This window comes from Pantherophis guttatus, chromosome 16 (genome assembly GCF_059756535.1).
Source record: "Pantherophis guttatus breed Tessera chromosome 16, ASM5975653v1, whole genome shotgun sequence".
Lineage (NCBI taxonomy): Eukaryota > Metazoa > Chordata > Lepidosauria > Squamata > Colubridae > Pantherophis > Pantherophis guttatus.
The window spans coordinates 7,335,972-7,354,791 of NC_142078.1; the positions used below are offsets into that span (position 1 = coordinate 7,335,972).

The window sequence follows — 18,820 nt, forward strand, 5'->3', positions numbered from 1 at the left end:
ACTGAGATGAGCACCGTGGCGCGTACACTTCCGAACCGGTATGGAAGGTAAGTCGATTTCACCCCTGATTCAAAACCTGACCTTGGTCAAATGCATTTAGTTCAGTGGTGGGTTGCCCCCAGTTTGCACTGGTAGTAAAACCGGTGGGAGGTTCCGCCCACTGACCCTGACATCATCAAATGAACCAGTAGTAAAGATAAGTAGAACCCACCCCTGATCTAGTTGACCTTAACAGATTAACAGAGTTGGAAGGGACCTTGTAGGTCATTTAGTCCAACCCCTTGCCGAAGCAGGAGACCCTACTCCATTTCTGACAGTCTCTTCTTGAAAGCCTCCAGTGATGAAGCTCCCACAACTTCTGAAGGCAACTTCTGTTCCACTGGTTGATTGTTCTCACGGTCAGGAAATTTCTCCTTATTTCCAGGTTGAATCTCTCCTTGTTCAGTTTCCATCCATTGTTTCTTGTTTGGCTTTGGAAAATAGGTTGACCCTCTCCTCTCTGTGGCAGCCCCTCAAATATTGGAAGATGGCTATCATGTCTCCCCTGGTCCTTCTCTTCACTAGACTAGCCATGCCCAGTTCCTGCAACCGTTCTTCGTTTATTTTCATTTTCATTTTTTTTCATTTTATGAAATTTGTATACCGCCCTACTCCCGAAGGACTCAGGGCGGTGAACAGCCATAAATAAAACATATAGATACAAAATTTAAAATAGAAATAAAACTAATTAAATAAATTTGGCTGAGACATTTTAAAACCCCAATAAATTAAAACCAAATTTAAAATTCCATTTAAAAGAGGAAAAGTTTAGGTTTTAGCCTCCAGACCTTTGTTCATTGTAGATAAATTCAGATCAACAGAGTTGGAAGGGACCTGGTAGATCATCTAGTCCAACTCCCTGCCCAAGCAGGAGACCCTACCCCATTTCTGACAAATGACAGTCCAGTCTCTTCTTGAAAGTTTCCAGTAATGAAGCTCCCACAACTTCCGAAGGCAACTTCTCTTCCATTGGTTGATTGTTCTCACTGTCAGGAAATTTCTCCTTATTTCCAGGTTGAATCTCTCCTTGTTCAGTTTCCATCCATTGTTTCTTGTTTGGCTTTGGAAAATAGGTTGACCCTCTCCTCTCTGTGGCAGCCCCTCAAATATTGGAAGATGGCTATCATGTCTCCCCTGGTCCTTCTCTTCACTAGACCAGCCATGCCCAGTTCTTGCAAACGTTCTTCATATGTTTTAGCCTCCAGTCCCATCATCATCCTGGTTGCTCTTCTCTGAACTCTTTCTAGAGTCTCAACCTCTTTTTTTTAAATAGTGTGGTGACCTTAGTTGATCTCAGAATCTATGTGAATGAGTGTCTTTCCACTTCAACCCCCACAATGGACGAATGGCTGCAAAAGCTGATGGAGGTAGCAGAGATGGCTAAATTGACTGCTTTGATCAAAGGAAAAAAAAACCCAACAAAAAACAACATAAGTACTTTCGTTTCTACTTGGAAACCGCTTCTGGACTTTGTGCTCGAGGTGGGGTTGGAAAAAATGAAAACTTTGATTTGGGGTTTTTAACAATTCGTTTGCTTTCTTGTTATAGAAATGGCTAGTTTATACTATTATGGCAAAGTCAAAAGTTGAGGTTTGATGTTACTATCTTATTCTACTGCACCAAAGAGTGTCAGAAGTCAATGCCTTTTTTTTTTCTTTTTCCCTTCTTCTCTACACTTTTCTGTTCTGTTCTGAAGAACTGAAGAAGCTTCTTGAACGAGGAGCGAAATGTCTTCAAGGAAGAACAAAGTCCAGTTGCCTTTCTAAAAAAAAAAGCAGCTTTCGGGATATTTTAATCTAGAGGGTTGAGTTTTTAAAGGAAGAGGGAACTACTCAGGATAACCTTTAATCCGTGGTGAAATCTGAACTGGTTTGCTACCACTTCACCAGCTGTGCATGCACATTACACACCAAAAGGAGGCTTGGGAAGGTAAGTAGAACAGCGAGGAGTGGGGATCAGCTGTGCCATGCAATTTAGCTTCGCTTTTTATTATTATTATTATTATTTTTATTTGATTTATATGCCGCCCTTCTCCGGAGACTCAGGGCGGCTTACAATGCGTTAAGCAATAGCCTTCATCCTTTTGTATATTTATACAAAGTCAGTTTATTGCCCCCACAAACTGGGTCCTCATTTCACCTACCTTAGAAAGGATGGAAGGCTGAGTCAACCTTGAGCCTGGCGAGATTCGAACCAGCAGTAATTGCAGGCAGCTGTGTTAATAACAGGATGCATTAAACCACTGTACTACCAAGGCTCCTTAGTAGCCTTAGTTTAGTGCTTGAAAGCACTAAACCGTGCGGCACAACTGATCATTGGAAATACTGGTTCAGAGGAATCAGTAGCTTTTTTTAACTACTGGTTTAACTAAACCGGTAGCTAACTATCAATTCGACCAAAGTGGTAGCTTTTTGAACTACCAGTTTTCCCGAACTGTAGCTTTTTTAAACTACCGGTTTGCCCGAAGCTGTAGCTTCTTCTTTTTTTTACTACTGGTTCGCAGTAGTAGCATTTCACCCCGACCTTTAATAATGACCATCAGTTTTGCCCCAAAATTGAAGGATGGACTCTTTTAAAACTCAAGGCCTGGTTTTTAGATTTCTACACCATCCTCCGAAGCAACATTCTCCAGAATTCATTTGAGTTATTTTAATTTTCATCTCGCGTACTCGAAAAAAAACATTCCCGTGCATATGAATTCACCAGCTGTCCAAAGTAGAAAGTAGGAGAGGGAGAAAAAAAAATAAATAAAAGAAGAAGAGAGAGAAGGAGGGAGGGAAAGAAAAGATCTATAGGCTATTTTCCTTTTAAAATTAATTAAAGACAGCAAGGAAACATCACTGGGCTACCCTCGGCGCTAAGGGCGTGAGAAATTAGATTTTCAAGGAGTGACAGTTTACAAGTCCAACTCTATGGTTGCCCAAGAAAGATTCACTTGTTCTATAGCCCAGAGCTTACTCAAGGGTTTCCCACATCAGTTCCTTTAGTGAATAATAATATGGTGATTGATTGATCTGTTTTTAAGGCTCCACTTTTAATCACAGAATTCTGTACCCAATGAAAAGTAAAAAAACAACAACATTGGAACAGAAGTGGCACACCAAGTATCAGAGATCTGCGGAAAGCAAGCTAATTGATAGACTCCAGCATCACCTTCTTCAACTCTTGGATGGTATAACATGCTTTAAAAGAAAAGAGAAACAGTTGAGGAGAGGAAAAAATTGAAGGGGATAAACAAGAAGGATACGAAAGGAGGAAAAAGATCAAACCGAGGTCTCTTCTGTGGGGGGTGGGATGGGGTAGTAAGCAAAGAGAGCCACGGGGACCTAGGTGCTCTCTGAGCTTGGCGATCCTCTTGCAGATGTTTCATGACCCAACTAGCTAACATCATCAGATTACAGATTAACAGAGTTGGAAGGGACCTTGTAGGTCATCTAGTCCAACCCTCCACCCAATCAGGAGACCCTACGCCATTTCTGACAGATGGCAGTCCAGTCTCTTCTTGAAAGCCTCCAGGGATGAAGCTCCCACCACTTCTGAAGGCAACTTCTCTTCCACTGGTTGATTGTTCTCACTGTCATAAAGTTCCTCTTTATTTCTAGGTTAAATCTCTCCTTGTTCAGTTTCCATCCATTATTCCTTGTCTGGCCTTCAGGTGATTTAGAAAATAGCTTGACCCCCTCCTCTCTGTGGCAGCCCCTCAAATATTGGAACATTGCTATCATGTCTCCCCTGGTCCTTCTCTTCACTAGACTAGCCATGCCCAGTTCCTGCAACCGTTCATCATATGTTTGAGCCTCCAGTCCCCTCATCATCTTGGTTGCTTTTCCTAGAGTCTCAACATCTTTTTTATAGTGTGGTGACCAAAACTGGATACAGTACTCTAGGTGTGGCCTTACTAAGGCTTTATAGAGTAGTATAAGTACCTCACTTGATCTTGATTGTATCCCTCTATTCATGCAATTTAGGATTGCTTTTTTGGCTGTCACCGCACACTGCTGGCTCATATTTAGCTGGTTGTCCACTAAGACAATCAGTGCTAGAAGGATGTGGGGTTGGAGGAGGAGGAGGAGGAGGAGGAGGAGGAGGAGGAGGAGGAGGAGGAGGAGGAGGAGAAGGATTGTGGAGTCCTTGGTGCTCTCTGAACTTGCTGGTTTTGTTGCAAACATTTCATGACCCAACTAGGGAGCATCATCAGTGGTCCATCTGGGCATCATCAGCACCAAGCTCAGAAAGCACTGAGGACCCAAGAGTCCTCCTCTTCCTCTCTGCAAATCCCACTCTCTTCCTGCACAGATGATGTTACCAAGTTGGGTCATGAAATTTCTGCAAGAAAACCACCAAGTTCAGTAGAATTTGCAAAGTGGAGTCCTTGGTGGCCTCTGAGCTTGGTTGTCTTCTTGCAGATCTTTCATGACCCAACTAGGTAATATCATCAGTGCTAGAAGGGGTTGGGATTTGTAGAAAGGAGGAGGAGGAGGAGTGTAGGGTCCTTGGTGCCCTCTGAACTTGGTTGTCTTCTTGTAGATGTTTCATTACCCAACTAGATAGTATTATCAGTGCTTAGAAGGGGGTTGGAGGAGGAAAAAGAGGAGGAAGGGGAGGAAGACTGTGGGGTCCCTGATGCTCTCTGAGCTTGGTTGTCTTCCTGCAGATCTTTCATGACCCAACTAGGTAATATCATCAGTGCTAGAAGGGGTTGGGATTTGTAGAAAGGAGGAGGAGGAGGATGACAATTGTGGGGTCCTTGTTGCTCTCTGAGCTTGGTAGCCTTCTTGCAGATGTTTCATTACCAATCTAGGTAACCTCATCAGTGCTAGTAGGGAGTGGGGGGGGGGTTGCTCTGAATTTATATTCCAGTGGCTTGCCCTATCAGCCTTAATGCGAGTGGTCTCTCTCCCACTAACTGACTACGATTCCCTGTAAGTAAAAGAGAGATTACCGTAGGAAAAGGTCTTCTAAACTTCTGTGTTCTGCTGTGCCTGCATTTCTCCTCCCCTCCTTCTTCTTCTTTCGCTTGGAGTGAATTATTTTCAGGTTCTCTGTCGGCAGCGGTGAAAAAAGCAGGGTGCTTGCAGAATGCACAGACTCTAAATGGAAACGTCCTGCTTTGCAGAGAGTTTCCTGCTGGGCGAAGTATAGAATTTCCCGGAGTTCTGATGAAGGGAAGTTTAATTTTGCTGGCTTGTTTCTTCCAACGGACCAGGGTGTTAACTGTTTCTTCCAGAGTTGCCTCTTGGATCCATTTTTATCGTCGTTTTCAAACTGCTAGGAAACAACGTCACGTAAGATTTTTAAAAGGGGTAAAAGAGAAAAAGAAAAAAGATTGCCCAGCGCTAAGGCTGGAAAAAAAAAGAGAGAGAAAGAGAGGCCTAAGCAAAGCAGGTTTCAAAATGTTATGGATGGGTTGCGCTAACTGGGAGCAGCAAATCTACAAAAGCCAATTAGGTCACCATCAGGGAGACTGAAGAGCAAAACGTATTTTATTAACCAGCGTGGGGCCTGGGAGGAAGACATTGGAGGAAAGGTTTGGAGATTCCAGTTTCCTGCCAGCCAATCATGGTCAATCATTGTAACAACGCTTTGAGCGCCAAGAGATAGTTGTCCTAGTTCAGGGGTCTGCAACCTTAAACCTACCCTATGGCTTAGGACCTGGTTATCTACGGGACCGCCAATAGCCTCCCACCGGCCAGTACGCTCCCATAGAGAAGGGCTCCTCCGGGTGCTGTCGGCCAAACAATGTCGACTGGCGTCCCCCAGGGGGAGAGCCTTCTCTGTGGGGGCACCTACTATCTGGAACGAGCTCCCCCCAGAGATACGGAGGATCCCGGATCTGCGCACTTTCCGTCGCGCGCTTAAGACTTTCCTATTCCATCAAGCTGGCCTGGCCTAAATCTTCTCCCCTTTTTAAATGTAAATTTTAATTTGTTTTAAATTATGGGGTATTTTAAATTCAGCCAAATTATTTAATTCGTTTTTAATTCATTTTAAATTTTTTGTATTTATGTGTTTTATCTCGTGGCTGTTCACTGCCCTGAGTCCTTCGGGAGAAGGGCGGTATAGAAATTTAATAAAATAAATAATAAATAATAAATAAACACTCAAACAGCCCTTTGGGCCCATTTACCCCAGAAAAGAAAACACCGGGAGTCACAAAACCTGGGTGGGCGTGGCCAACTCAACATCATTAACTTCCAACAGTCACATGACCCCCTCTAGCCACACCTACCCAGCAGGTCATTAGGGCAGAGAACCGGTTGTTAAAAAACACCGGGAACCACAAAACTCTTTTGACATCTCTCTCTCCCCTCCCTCCCTTTCCCCTCCTCTCCTCTCCCTCTCTCTCTGTCTCTCTCTCTCTCTGCCCTGGCCGCTTCTCCATCCCCTGCCATCGCCCTTACCTTCTCAGGCCAGGTGAGGAGTAACTGGAAGGGGAGGGCGAGGGGTGGGGACAGCCAGTGGTGGGATCACCCGACAGGGAGCCACAGCAGAGGGCCCAAAGAGCCACATGTGGCTCCGGAGCCACAGGTTGCTGACACCTCTCCTAGTGAGTCAAAATTTAGAACTTCAGTCTCCAAGGGAAGAACATGGACATGGATATTAAGCAGAGGTGGGTTTCAGCAGGTTCTGACCAGTTCTGGAGAACCGGTAGCGGAAATTTTGAGTCGTTTGGAGAACCGGTAGTAAAAATTCTGACTGGCCCCACCCCCATCTTTTCTCTGCCTCCTGAGTCCCAGCTGATCGGGAGGAAATGGGGATTTTGCAGTAACCTTCCCCTGGAGTGGGGTGGGAATGGAGATTTTACAGTATCCTTCCCCTGCCACGCCAACCAAACCATGCCACGCCCACCAAGCCACACCCACAGAACTGGTAGTAAAAAAGTTTGAAACCCACCACTGATATCAAGTCATGTCCTGAATGACAGAGACTATTTTCATTTGTAGGAAAGTTGGTAACACTTCTATAAAGCTGGACAGATGAGTAAAGAAAGAGTAAAAAGAATTGTCCAAGCATGCGATAGGTGACACACGTACAAACACACCAGGGAGGTTGTTAACAATAATGGCAGCCGTAACCCAACATCTCTGGGAGTTACTATATCATGCAGTACAGTTTGCTTAGTGACCACTCAAAGTTAGAGTAAAGGTAAAGGTTCCCCTCGCATATCTGGCTAGTCGTTCCTGACTCTAGGGGGCGGTGCTCATCTCCGTTTCAAAGCCGAAGAGCCAGCGCTGTCCGAAGACGTCTCCGTGGTCATGTGGCCGGCATGACTCAACGCCAAAGGCGCACGGAATGCTCTTTCCTTCTCACCAAAGGTGGTCCCTATTTTTCTACTGGCATTTTTTTAATGTCCTTTCGAATTGCTAGGTTGGCAGAAGCTGGGACAAGGAACGGGAGCTCACCCCGTTACACGGCACTAGGGATTCAAACCGCTGAACTGCCGACCTTTCGATCGACAAGCTCAGCATCTTAGCCACTGAGCCACCGTGTCCCTTTGTAACTCAAAGTTACAATGGCCCTAAAAAAAAGGGACTTAGAAATGTTTTCCAGAGTTTCAATCTTTACAGCATCCCCAGGATCAAAATTCAGACCCTTGGCAACTGGTTCCTATTTATGACGGTTGCAAAGTCCTGGGATCACGTGATCCCATTTTGTGACCTTCTGACAAGCAAAGTCAACGGGGGAAACCCGATTCACTTAACAACCGGGGTTACTAACTGATCAACGGCGGCAGTTCACTTAACCACGGAGGCCAGGAAGGTCGTAAAATGGGGCAAAACTCACTTCGCAACTGTCTCGCTGAATGGCAGAAACTTTGGGCTCAGTTGTGGTCGTAAGTCGAGGACTGCCTGCATTGTCCTCCATCTGCCTCTGCTTCAGGAAGGACGTTCACAGCCATCAAGATTGGCAGTTTGATCCTCCACGAATCTTGTCCACTCGACTTCTTTAATTTGTTGCCCAATCCCTCTACGTAATTGTTGTGAATCCTCAAGATATAATTGCGTTAGATGCAGCCATTTATTGCAGAAACTTTTATTTTTCTCCTAGATCTGCTCCCATCGCTGCAGTTTCATTTCTCTTGACCTTGTAAAAACGTCAAGGACTCATGTATCAGTTGATAGTTTCTTGCAGCCCCAAACGCAGCGAGGGAGAGTCCTTGGTTTTCTGTTGTCTTTTTAAATTAGATTCTCTTCCATGGAATAATAAAACTATTTCCCCATCTGTATCCGCTGATCTCTTTTCGTTTCCTTCCTTCCTGCCCTCCGGCGCTATGCAACCAATTACGACCAAATCTGGGATCATCGGATTCGTGTTCTGGTGAATTGAACGGTGGCAAGTCTTGAACTTATTCTAGGAAAACCCACCGTACTCAAAAGGGGAGAGAACAATGGGCAAGGCGCATTATGCAAACAGCTACTGGCATTGCCAAACAAGAAACGTTCGACAATTCTAATGGCCTAACATTTTGAAGGAGTCCGTTAGGGGGGGAAAAAAAACCCCACGGAAGCCGAGCAACTGTTGTGTTCATTTATCACAATTGCAAAATTGGCGGCTCACTCAACCGAAAGTTTCACTGCTCTGTTGCAAAGCTTTTGGCCACTTCCAATGGCCAAAATTGTCCAGTGGACAATTTGGTGTGCATGCACACACGCCCCAAAAAAGCAGGAAAGCAAGAAGGAAGGAAGGAAGGAAGGAAGGAAGGAAGGAAGGAAGGAAGGAAGGAAGGAAGGAAGGATGGATATCACGTTTCCCCGAAAATAAGACCCTGTTTTATATTTTTCTGAACCCCAAAATAAGTGCTTGGCCTTATTTTCGGGGAGGTCTTATTATTTTGGTGTGCATGGAGGAAACCAGAGGAAATGGCAGGGACCAGCTGCTCATGTGTTTAAATATTTTTTGGGGGGGGCTTATTTTCAGGGGGGGCTTATTTTAGTGTATATGCTCAAAAGCCGAATTGGCCTTATTATCAGGGGAGATCTTATTTTAGGGGAAACAGGGTAGATAGGAAGGAAGGAAGGAAGGAAGGAAGGAAGGAAGGAAGGAAGGAAGGAAGGAAGGAAGGGGTGGGTGGATGGATGGATGGATGGATGGATGGATAGATAGGAAGGAAGGAAGGAAGGAATGGATGGATAGAAGAAAGGAAGGAAGGAAGGGGTGGATGGATGGATGGATAGATAGATGGATGGATGGATGGATGGATGGGAAGGAAGGAAGGGAGGAAGGGGTGGATGGATGGATGGATGGATAGGAAGGAAGGGGTGGATGATTGGATGGATGGATGGATGGATGGATAGATAGGAAGGAAGGAAGGGTAGGTAGGTAGGTAGGTAGGTAGGTAGGTAGATAGATAGATAGATAGATAGATAGATAGATAGATAGATAGATAGATAGATAGATAGATGATAGAGATAGGAAGGGAGGGAGGAGAAAAAAGAAAGAGAAAAAAGAAAGAAAGAAAGAAAGAAAGTTGCTAATCCATTCTTTAAGTAGTTAAGGGCAAAGTGAGTGCCTGTTATTTTTTTCCCCTTAGCCTAGATAAACAGAGTGAACATTTAAGTACCTGCTCAGCATTTAATTCGAAGACGATGCTTCGAAATCTTAGCTTTCTTTTAGCATCATTGTACTAACTCCCTTTTGCACTTGTCTATAGTTAGGAGGGATGCAGGGGGCTCAGCGGCTAAGACGCTGAGCTTCACGATCGAAAGGTTGGCAGTTCGGCGGTTCGAATCCCTAGCGTCGCGTAATGGGGTGAGCTCCCGTGACTTGTCCCAGCTTCTGCCAACCTAGCAGTTCGAAAGCAGGTAAAAAAACGCAAGTAGAAAAATAGGGACCACCTTTGGTGGGAGGGTAACAGCGTTCTGTGCGCCTTTGACATTGAGTCATGCCGGCCACATGGCCACGGAGACGTCTTCGGACAGCGCTGGCTCTTCGGCTTTCAAACAGAGATGAGAAAAGCAGTTGTACTTTCTCCCTGTTGCTCGTCCCCTTGTCCCATTAATGGATCAATAATTTCCTTGACTTTTTTCTCTTGTTTTTCACATGTTGAAAGAAGCTTCAGGTTTTTGTTTTTTGGGGTTGGTTTTTTTTTTTGGTTATTTTTAACTTTTGTCACAAGCCTTAGTTCATTTTGAGACTTAACTTTCTTTGCAGGCTCGGGCTGTTTGCTGCTCTTCTGCCTTAGCTATGAAACCTCGGGACCACGGGAAAGGTTTGGAAGGAGAGATTGATTGAGGGAAGGGTGAAATGACACCCGCAGATGAGATTCTGCAAAAGATGAGAAGGCACGAGAAAGAGAATGTTGTTGGGTTTTTTTTTTTTAGAAAGATGCCTTTGTAATGAGGACTGTTCTTCCTTCCGCATTTGGCTGCAATTCTTAGCCTTTATCCGACGATCTCCAGAGGGATCCCAAAAGAATTCCTGAACCTGCCTGATCTCTCTCTCTCTCTTTTTGTTTTCTTCTGTTGCTCTGCTAATGTCCCCCAATAAATAACGCCTTTAAAAATTCTTTATGGAGTCCACCTGCCCTCGTGGAATAAATCAGTCGGTCTAAATTACATTCCACGAGGCTTGGGAACATGATGCTACGTTCCTGGCCTTTTGGAGCTGTTCAAGAGATGAGAAAACAGGCGATTTCTAAAGACAACTTTCTGACCTCATCTTAATGTCACTCGGTTGATCCAATCTTTGCTCCGATTTGGAGCAGCGAACAATGAAGGCACCCAGTGAAACGAGAAGGCATCGCTTTCTCAATATACTCCTTACTAGGCTAAAAGCTCCAAGTTTTGGGGATGCAGTGGCTCAGTGGCTAAGATGCTGAGCTTGTCGATCGAAAGGTCGGCAGTTCAGCGGTTCGAATCCCTAGTGCCGCGTAACGGGGTGAGCTCCCGTGACTTGTCCCAGCTTCTGCCAACCTAACAGTTCGAAAGCAGGTAAAAAAAAATGCAAGTAGAAAAATAGGGACCACCTTTTGTGGGAAGGGAACAGCGTTCCGTGCCCCTTTGGCGTTGAGTCATGCCGGCCACATGACCACGGAGACGTCTTCGGACAGCGCTGGCTCTTCGGCCTTGAAACGGAGATGAGCACCGCCCCCTAGAGTCAGGAACGACTAGCACGTATGTGCGAGGGGAACTTTTGCCTTTACAAGGGATCTTACTAATTCATCACTGCAATTAGCGGAATACACAGCGGCTACAGTCACACGAGCTTCTTAACCTGGTTATTGAAGGATGGGTGTTTGTGTTTTATTTTTTATAGTTATAACGTTATTTATTTTTATTATTTTTATTTTTAATTTGATTTATATGCCGCCCTTCTCCGGAGACTCAGGGCGGCTTACAATGCGTTAAGCATAAAAAAATAAACGTTCATGGAAGATGGCATTCAATTTTGTACGAGGAGCGATGACAGTAAGGTAAACTAAAACTATTGACATAACCATGTTTTAAATTTCAGTTGAGACAAACGGCAAACAAACCTATGGGAACGCAATCAGTACATCCTGGTTTGTTTAAACACAGTTTATTGCACAGACTATAATTAGCTGGACTGACAGACTATATCTTAGTCCCAAATCAAATCAAGCATTTCCATGCATGGATGTTGGATAAACTCGGGAAGAGCTAAATCCTTTATCGGAACGGATTTACAAATTTTTTTTTCTTGCCAGATAATAAATTGTAACGCTTTTAGGTTTCTTGTGTGCACGGAAGTGTGATAGACGTTGAGTTGCCCTACAGATGCAATATTTATTTATTTGTATGTGGAAGTCTGCTGAATTAATAATAAAGGTCTTTTACTAAGCCACGTGATGGCTTAAGCATGTCGTGTGGACCACGGTTTTAAATCTTTTGAGGGGTAATTACAGCCCTATTCTTAAATTGATGAAAGGATCCAATCTGTTTTCCCTTCTCTTCCTACAATTAGAAACAACAATAAAGGTAAAGGTTCCCCTCGCACATCTGCGCTAGTCGTTCCCGACTCTAGGGGGCGGTGCTCATCTCCGTTTCAAAGCCGAAGAGCCAGCGCTGTCCAAAGACGTCTCCGTGGTCATGTGGCCGGCATGACTCAACGCCAAAGGCGCACGGAACGCTGTTACCTTCCCACCAAAGGCGGTCCCTATTTTTCTACTTGCATTTTTTACGTGCTTTCGAACTGCTAGGTTGGCAGAAGCTGGGACAAAGAACAGGGGCTCACCCCATTACGCAGCACTAGGGATTCGAACTGCTGAACTGCCGACCTTTCGATCGACAAGCTCAGCATCTTAGCCACTGAGCCACCAGTTGTTTCTGACCCTAGAAACAACAATACCAAAACTTTCAATGATCCCCATCTCTTTTATTTTTTAAAAAATGCGATGAATTCACGGTAAAAGACCAACGTATCCATGATTAGATTTGGGAGTAACCCGAGAAATTTCAAGAACAACAGTGGAAGAGAAACGGAAGTCTATTTCAGTAATGATTTAACTGAAAATTAAATTAGGAGCAGTGCTTTCGCCCCTGAGGAACAGTCATTTCGCTTTTAATGGCAACTCATTTTTCCAGGCTATGGAAATTCTTGCAAACTTTAGTTAAACATTGGCCTCTCTAGTTATTTATTTGCTGGTGCTCCAATTAACACACTCTGCCTTTCCTGCCCATCTAATCCCTTGCAAGATCATCTTTGATTTTATGCATCAGTAAAAACCCTGTCTTTTAATATCATACTCTGGCAAAGTGTGTCTAGTCTAGTGAAAAAAAAAAATAGGGCTAGGGGCAGTGGTGAAATCCAAATTTTTTTACTACCGGTTCTGTGGGCGTGGCTTGGTGGGCATGGCAGGGGAAGGATACTGCAAAATCTCCATTCCCTCCCCACGCTGGGGCCAGCCAGAGGTGGTATTTGCCAGTTCTCTGAACTACTCAAATTTTCCGCTACCGGTTCTCCAGAACCTGTCAGAACCTGCTGGATTTCACCCCTGACTAGGGGTGATATGATAGCAGTGTTCCAATATTTAAGGGGATGCCACAAAGAAGAGGGAGTCAATCTATTCTCCAAAGCCCCTGAAGGCAGGACAAGAAGCAACGGGTGGAAACTAATCAAGGAGAGAAGCAATTTAGAACTAAGAAGAAATTTCCTGACAGTTAGAACAATTAATCAGTGGAACAACTTGCCTCCAGAAGTTGCAAATGCTCCAACACTGGAATTTTTAAAGAAGATGTTGGATAACCATTTGTCTGAAGTCGTGTAGGGTTTCCTGCCTAAGCAGGCGGTTGGACTAGAAGACCCAAAGCTCCCTTTCAACTCTGTTATTTTATTCTAGTCTAATGAAAAGAAGGACAGGATAGCAGTCTTCCAATATCTCAGGGGCTGCCACAAAGAAGAGGGAGTCAAGCTATTCTCCGAAACACCTGAGGGCAGGACAAAAAACAATGAGTGGAAACTAATCAAGGAGAAAAGCAACTTAGAACTAAGGAGAAATTTCGTGACAGTAAAAACAATCAATCAGTGGAACGACTTGCCTCCAGAAGTTGTGGGTGCTCAAGTTTTTAAGAAGAGACTGGACAGCCATTTGTCTGGGAGAAGGTTGGACTAGAACAGGGGTGTCAAACTCAATTTCATTGAGGGCCGCATCAGGATTGTTTTTTACCTGGGAGGGGCAGTGGGGTGTGTGGTAAGCTTGATATCACTCATGGAGGGGTTGAGGGATGGGGGATTTAGTAGAGGGAATGTAGTTAGACCAGGTGTCAGCAACCTGGTGGAAGTGGGTGACGTTGAGTTAGCCATGCCCACCCAGGTTTTGTGGCTCCCGGTGTTTTATTTTCTGTGGGAAACAGGTCTAAATTGCTCTTGGAGTGTTAGACAAAATAGCTGTCAGCACTTCAAGCTGCATTTACTCTAGAGCTGACATAAGAAGGAGAAGCGGAGGCGTCTGGAAAGGGACATTTGACTTTTCACCTACTTATTTTCCCTGGAGATAATATCCCCTAGGAGATGGATGGGAGGGAGGGAAATTCCTTTGAGCTGGAGCAGTAGATTAGGAGTAGAGTGACTTGGAAGATGGCCAATGAGTGCAGAGGAGTGGGGAAAAGGAAAAGGAGGGTTTTGGGTCAGGAAGTCAGTGTTGGCTACGATGGAGTCGGAGTTAGAATGTCGTGCTTAATAAATGCTTTCATCAAAGACTTTGTTTGAAATGCAATTTATTTGAGACGATCTCGAAACCTGACAATAGCATTCTTTCTTTTGGTCAAGGTCAGGATAATCCTGCATCTGGAGAAGGAGTGGTTGGAGTGATGCCTCGAGATGGTGATTGAATCATGTGATGGACTGATGGGTGCAGGGGATGGACTTGGGGGTTTTGATTTATTGAGGGAAAAACCTGAAACTCTCAGATTCGGGTTTTCTCAGATGTGCCAGTATACCTACTCTCCTAAATGGAACTTTGAGAAAATGTTTGTCTTGGAGTTTTTAATTGGAGTTGGGGTTTTCTGGAATGCTGACAGTTACTTTTGACACTTCGTTAAGTTTATATTTCTCAAATCGAAGCATCGACTGCCCTCACTCAGAAAGCATCAAAGTCTTATTATTTAATTCCATTTCAGGGAAGGAATAATGAGCAAGATAAAGTGTGTGTGTGTGGAAACTATGTACGAGACAACGGATATATTTTTTCTCCCCCCGTTCCTGAGATTTGCCAACTTTAATTGCTAGGATCTGCCTTATTCTACGTAGGATTTAATTGCCTTTAATGTGGTCAACCTGTATCTGAATCTTGTTGGAAACCTAAATGTTAAAAAAAACAAGAGTTTTTTGAGTCACTCGAGACCCACTTCCTTGGTGAAAAATGCATAGAACATTTCATTTGGCTGAATTTAGTCATTTGCTGCAAATAAATCTCCGGGAAATGGAGACAGGCAGGCAAGATCATCAGTTATTGTAATATATTTTCTTTGTGGCGCACCTTAAACTCCGCACCCCACCCCCGACTTAATTCAAATGGAAGCTCCAAGACCTGGAAAGTACTCGCTGCTTTTTCTCCGGGGTTCAAATATTTCGTTCAACGCGCTTGCTATTACCGTACAGAAAACAGCTTTGGCAATTCTAAATTATTAGAACCAATCTGCAAAGAATGAGGCAACAGCTGTGCTGCAATTTTTAAAGGATAAATTTTTCCTGGCAGGTTGGGAAAAACAACAATCCCCCCCCAAAAAAGAATAATTCTGAACCAATTTTTATGATGGAAAGAAGCCTGCGAAAAATACTGGATCGTACCAGAATTCCCGCGCTCTGCGTGAAAATATATGGGCTCCTACAGGCCCTTTACACAAGAGAGATGCAGTAACATCAGAGCAACAGCTTCCTACCCAGCTCTTGTGTTGCTTCTCCTGGGGAGAGAACAGATCTCACCCAAAAGTCTTGTTAGACGCATCTCAGGAAACATGGACGTATAATCAATTAAGGCTTCCTTAGATGCCTTTTCTCTGCCAGACGGGGCTCAAACCGTCAAAACCAGACGGGGTTCAGCTTCCTTTTATTTCTCTCCGGTGTGAAGTTGAAAAAGAAACACACAAAAAAAGTGTATTTTGCAGGACTGTGAACATGGGAGTAGGTATAAACAGCTTCACCTTTATGGATGGATGGATGGATGGATGGAAGGAAGGAAGGAAGGCAGGAAGGAAGGAAGGAAGGAAGGAGGAAGGAAGGAAAAAAGGAAAAAAGGAAGGAAGGAGATAAGTGAAAGAAGGAAAGAACATATGGAAAATATTCTGAGAAGGAAGGAAGGGTTGAAAAAAGGAAGGAAGGAAGGGGATAAGAGAAAGAAAGAAGGAAGATATGAAAAATATTCTGAAATGGAAAGGAAAGAGGGAGGGAGGAAGGAAAGGAAAGAAGGAGGGAAGGAAGTTGATAAGGGAAAAAAGGAAAGAAGATATAGAAAATATTCTGAGAAGGAAGGAAGGAAGGAGTTAAGAGAAAGAAAGAAGGAAGAGATGAAAAATATTCTGAGAAGGAAAGGAGGAAAGGAGAGAGGGAGGGAAGGAGGGAAGGAAGGAAGGAAGGAAAGAAGGAAGGAGATAAGAGAACAAAGGAAGGAAGATATGGAAAATATTCTGAGGAAGGAAGGAAGGAAGGAAGGAAGGAAGGAAGGAAGGAAGGAAGGAAGGAAGGAAGGAAAACTGATGATTGTCTATGGAGATTCTCAGTCATCCAAATCATGGTTGTCCCAAAAGTGCTTTTTCAAGAGGCAACTGGATTTTCTTTGTTTTCCTTGAAGACGTTTCTCTTCTCATCCAAGAAGCTTCTTCAAGGTCCGAAGTTTCAGTTCCGAAGCTCCTTGAATAAGAAGCAAAATGTCTTCCAGGAAAACCAAAGAAAGTCCAGTTGCCTCTTGAAAAAGCACCTTTGGGACGAGCTGACGGTTTGAAAACTGACAAAGGCAGGCTGAATTTCCAAGAAGGAAGGAGTCAAATAGCAGCGATTGGAGTCATTAAGAAGTCTCCAGTGTTCTCATTTTTCGGTCAAGGATGCAGGTTTTTTTTTTTTGCAGTTTGAAGACGAAGGAAGTACGTAAGTGTAAAGCTGGTTTAAGGCTTTTGCTTCAAGTTAAGCACTCTGAAGTAAGGAAACTCTTTTCCATGAAGCTATTGTAGAAAGTTAGCACCCAGCCCTCTCCTAGAAGTGTGAAATATTTTGAGAAACATTAAAAAGGCAGAATATTATAATAGGAATTGCCCAACAAGCCCCTTCATTGAATCAGCCAAACTTCAACCAAACCTAGCTCAGACAAACTCCGAGGATTTGTACATGGAACCATGGGAGTCTGACAACAGCCAATAGAATACATGTTCTTGCGCAGGAACAGGAAGCTCAAGTGCAAAGCCCAAGAGAAGATATAAATACCCCTCGCTCTCAACTCCATGTGCTCAGCTGCACCAGAGAACTCTCTCACCGCCCTGAGTCCAGCTGGAGAAGGGGTGTATACAAATTAAAACAAATTAAATTAAAAAAAAAACAAATAATGTGCTTCATGGTTCTGCTTCATCATTAAACCATCTTTCCAATCAGCCTCCATGTTTCCAGGGTCTTCCTCCTGGCTTGGGACTGAACCAGATGGATATTTCTTCCGACAATTTATTTTATTTATTTATTTTATTCGGCTTATATGCCGCCCTATCTCACAATGGACTCAGGGCGGCTCACAACAATAAAACACAAGCCACAATATAAAATAAAGACCAAAATCTAAAAAACTTTAAAATTAATCCTTAAAACCAATTAAAACCCCATCATCAGTCCAGGTCAAGGGATTTGAAAAGCCAAGTTTTTAATTCCCGGCGGAAGGTGCGAAGGTGCGACAATTGCAGCACCGATGCTGTTATTTCATTGTTATTGTGTTCCAAGGGTGGGGTTAGGCAACTGGGAGATGTAATAAGGGCGTACTCTTTAGACTCCTTGCAAGCAAGGGAAGTGCCAAAGCCCTTGAGGCTCTCATGGAAGGAACCAGGAGTGGGCTGCTAAGAGTTCGCAGGGGTTTGAGAGAACCTCTAGCTAAAATTCTGTGCAGTTCGGAAAACCCCCAAATCCTACTCCTGGCTGGCTCCACCCCACCCCACCCTCTCCTCCCAGGAGTCCCCACGCAGCCCATTTTGGATGCAGGTAAGTGCAGGATGCGCACGGAGGCTCAGGGAGGGTGAAAAATGGGCCTACTGGAAGTTTGAGAAGGCCAAGAATGGGCCTCCAGAGCCTGTGGACGCCGTTTTTGCCCTCCCAGAGGCTCGAGAAAAGCCTCCGGAGCCCGGGGAGGGCAAAAATCCCTCTCCGCCATGGTGCAGGAGGCTGACTAGTCCACGCCCACCATGTCCATGCCCACCCAGAAAGAGAACCCCTTGCTAAAAATTTTGAAGCCCACCCCTGGAAGGAACCCTGGAAGGTTCTCCATGTTATAGGATGCCAAATGCAACACTGTCTTCCGTCAAATTAAACGAAGATAATTAGGAGAAGGGCAGAAGGAGAGAAAATTGGTAGAGTCAAACTCAAAAGCTTGAGGCTGAGCTGCCGTGGACTTTACAATGATGATTAGCGAAGAAAAATGATTGGTTTGAGAAGGAAGGAATGAGAAAGAAGCAAATAAGCAAGCAAGGAAGAAAGGAAGGAAGGAAGGAAGGAAGGAAGGAAAGGAAAGAAAGAAAGAAGTAAAAAAGGAAAGAGAAAGAAGGAAGGAGAAGGAAGGAAGAAAAGAAGAAGGAAGGAAGGAAGGAAAGAAAGAAAGAAAGAAAGAAAGAAAGAAAAAAGAAAGGGTGAGAGAGAGGAAGGGAAGGGAAGAAAGGGAGAGAGGGAGAAAGGAAGGAGATTTTAAAGCCCACCCCTGGAAGGAACCCTGGAAGGTTCTCCATGTTATAGGATGCCAAACGCGACACTTTCTTCCGTCAAATTAAATGAAGATAATTAGGAGAAGGGCAGAAGGAGAGAAAATTGGTAGAGTCAAACTCAAAAGCTTGAGGCTGAGCTGGACTTGTGGACTTTACAATGATGATTAGCGAAGAAAAATGATTGGTTTAAGGATGGGGCAGTTGCTTGACTTGCCCTCCGGCTACTCCAAGTCGGATCTCCAACGGGTTGAGCAACCCAGCTGAGGGACCCGAGTGACACGGAGAAAGTGACAGCTCAGCAAGAAAGCTTCTCATTCACGGCAGCTCCTCTCTGCTATCTGCCCACCCCAATTAATATCCCGACTCTGACAGCCCAGAGAACTTCTCCTCGCTTTTATTTTTTATCGCCACTTAATGAAAGAGTGCGAGGGAAAGGC

At 44.3% G+C, this 18,820-nt stretch overlaps 2 long non-coding RNA genes across 2 annotated transcripts in view; one reads left to right on the plus strand and one right to left on the minus strand.

The window, feature by feature from the left end:
* Positions 1-18,820, minus strand: part of LOC132712645 (uncharacterized) — a 105,800-nt gene that overhangs the window by 46,307 nt on the left and 40,673 nt on the right. The window contains exon 3 of the long non-coding RNA XR_015730108.1: positions 4,982-5,307. This is a non-coding gene — a long non-coding RNA (uncharacterized LOC132712645). The remainder of the gene's footprint in view (positions 1-4,981; positions 5,308-18,820) is intronic.
* Positions 1,794-14,941, plus strand: LOC148111793 (uncharacterized). The gene is made up of 2 exons (XR_015730109.1): positions 1,794-1,968; positions 14,269-14,941. It is a non-coding gene; the product is annotated as an uncharacterized LOC148111793 (long non-coding RNA).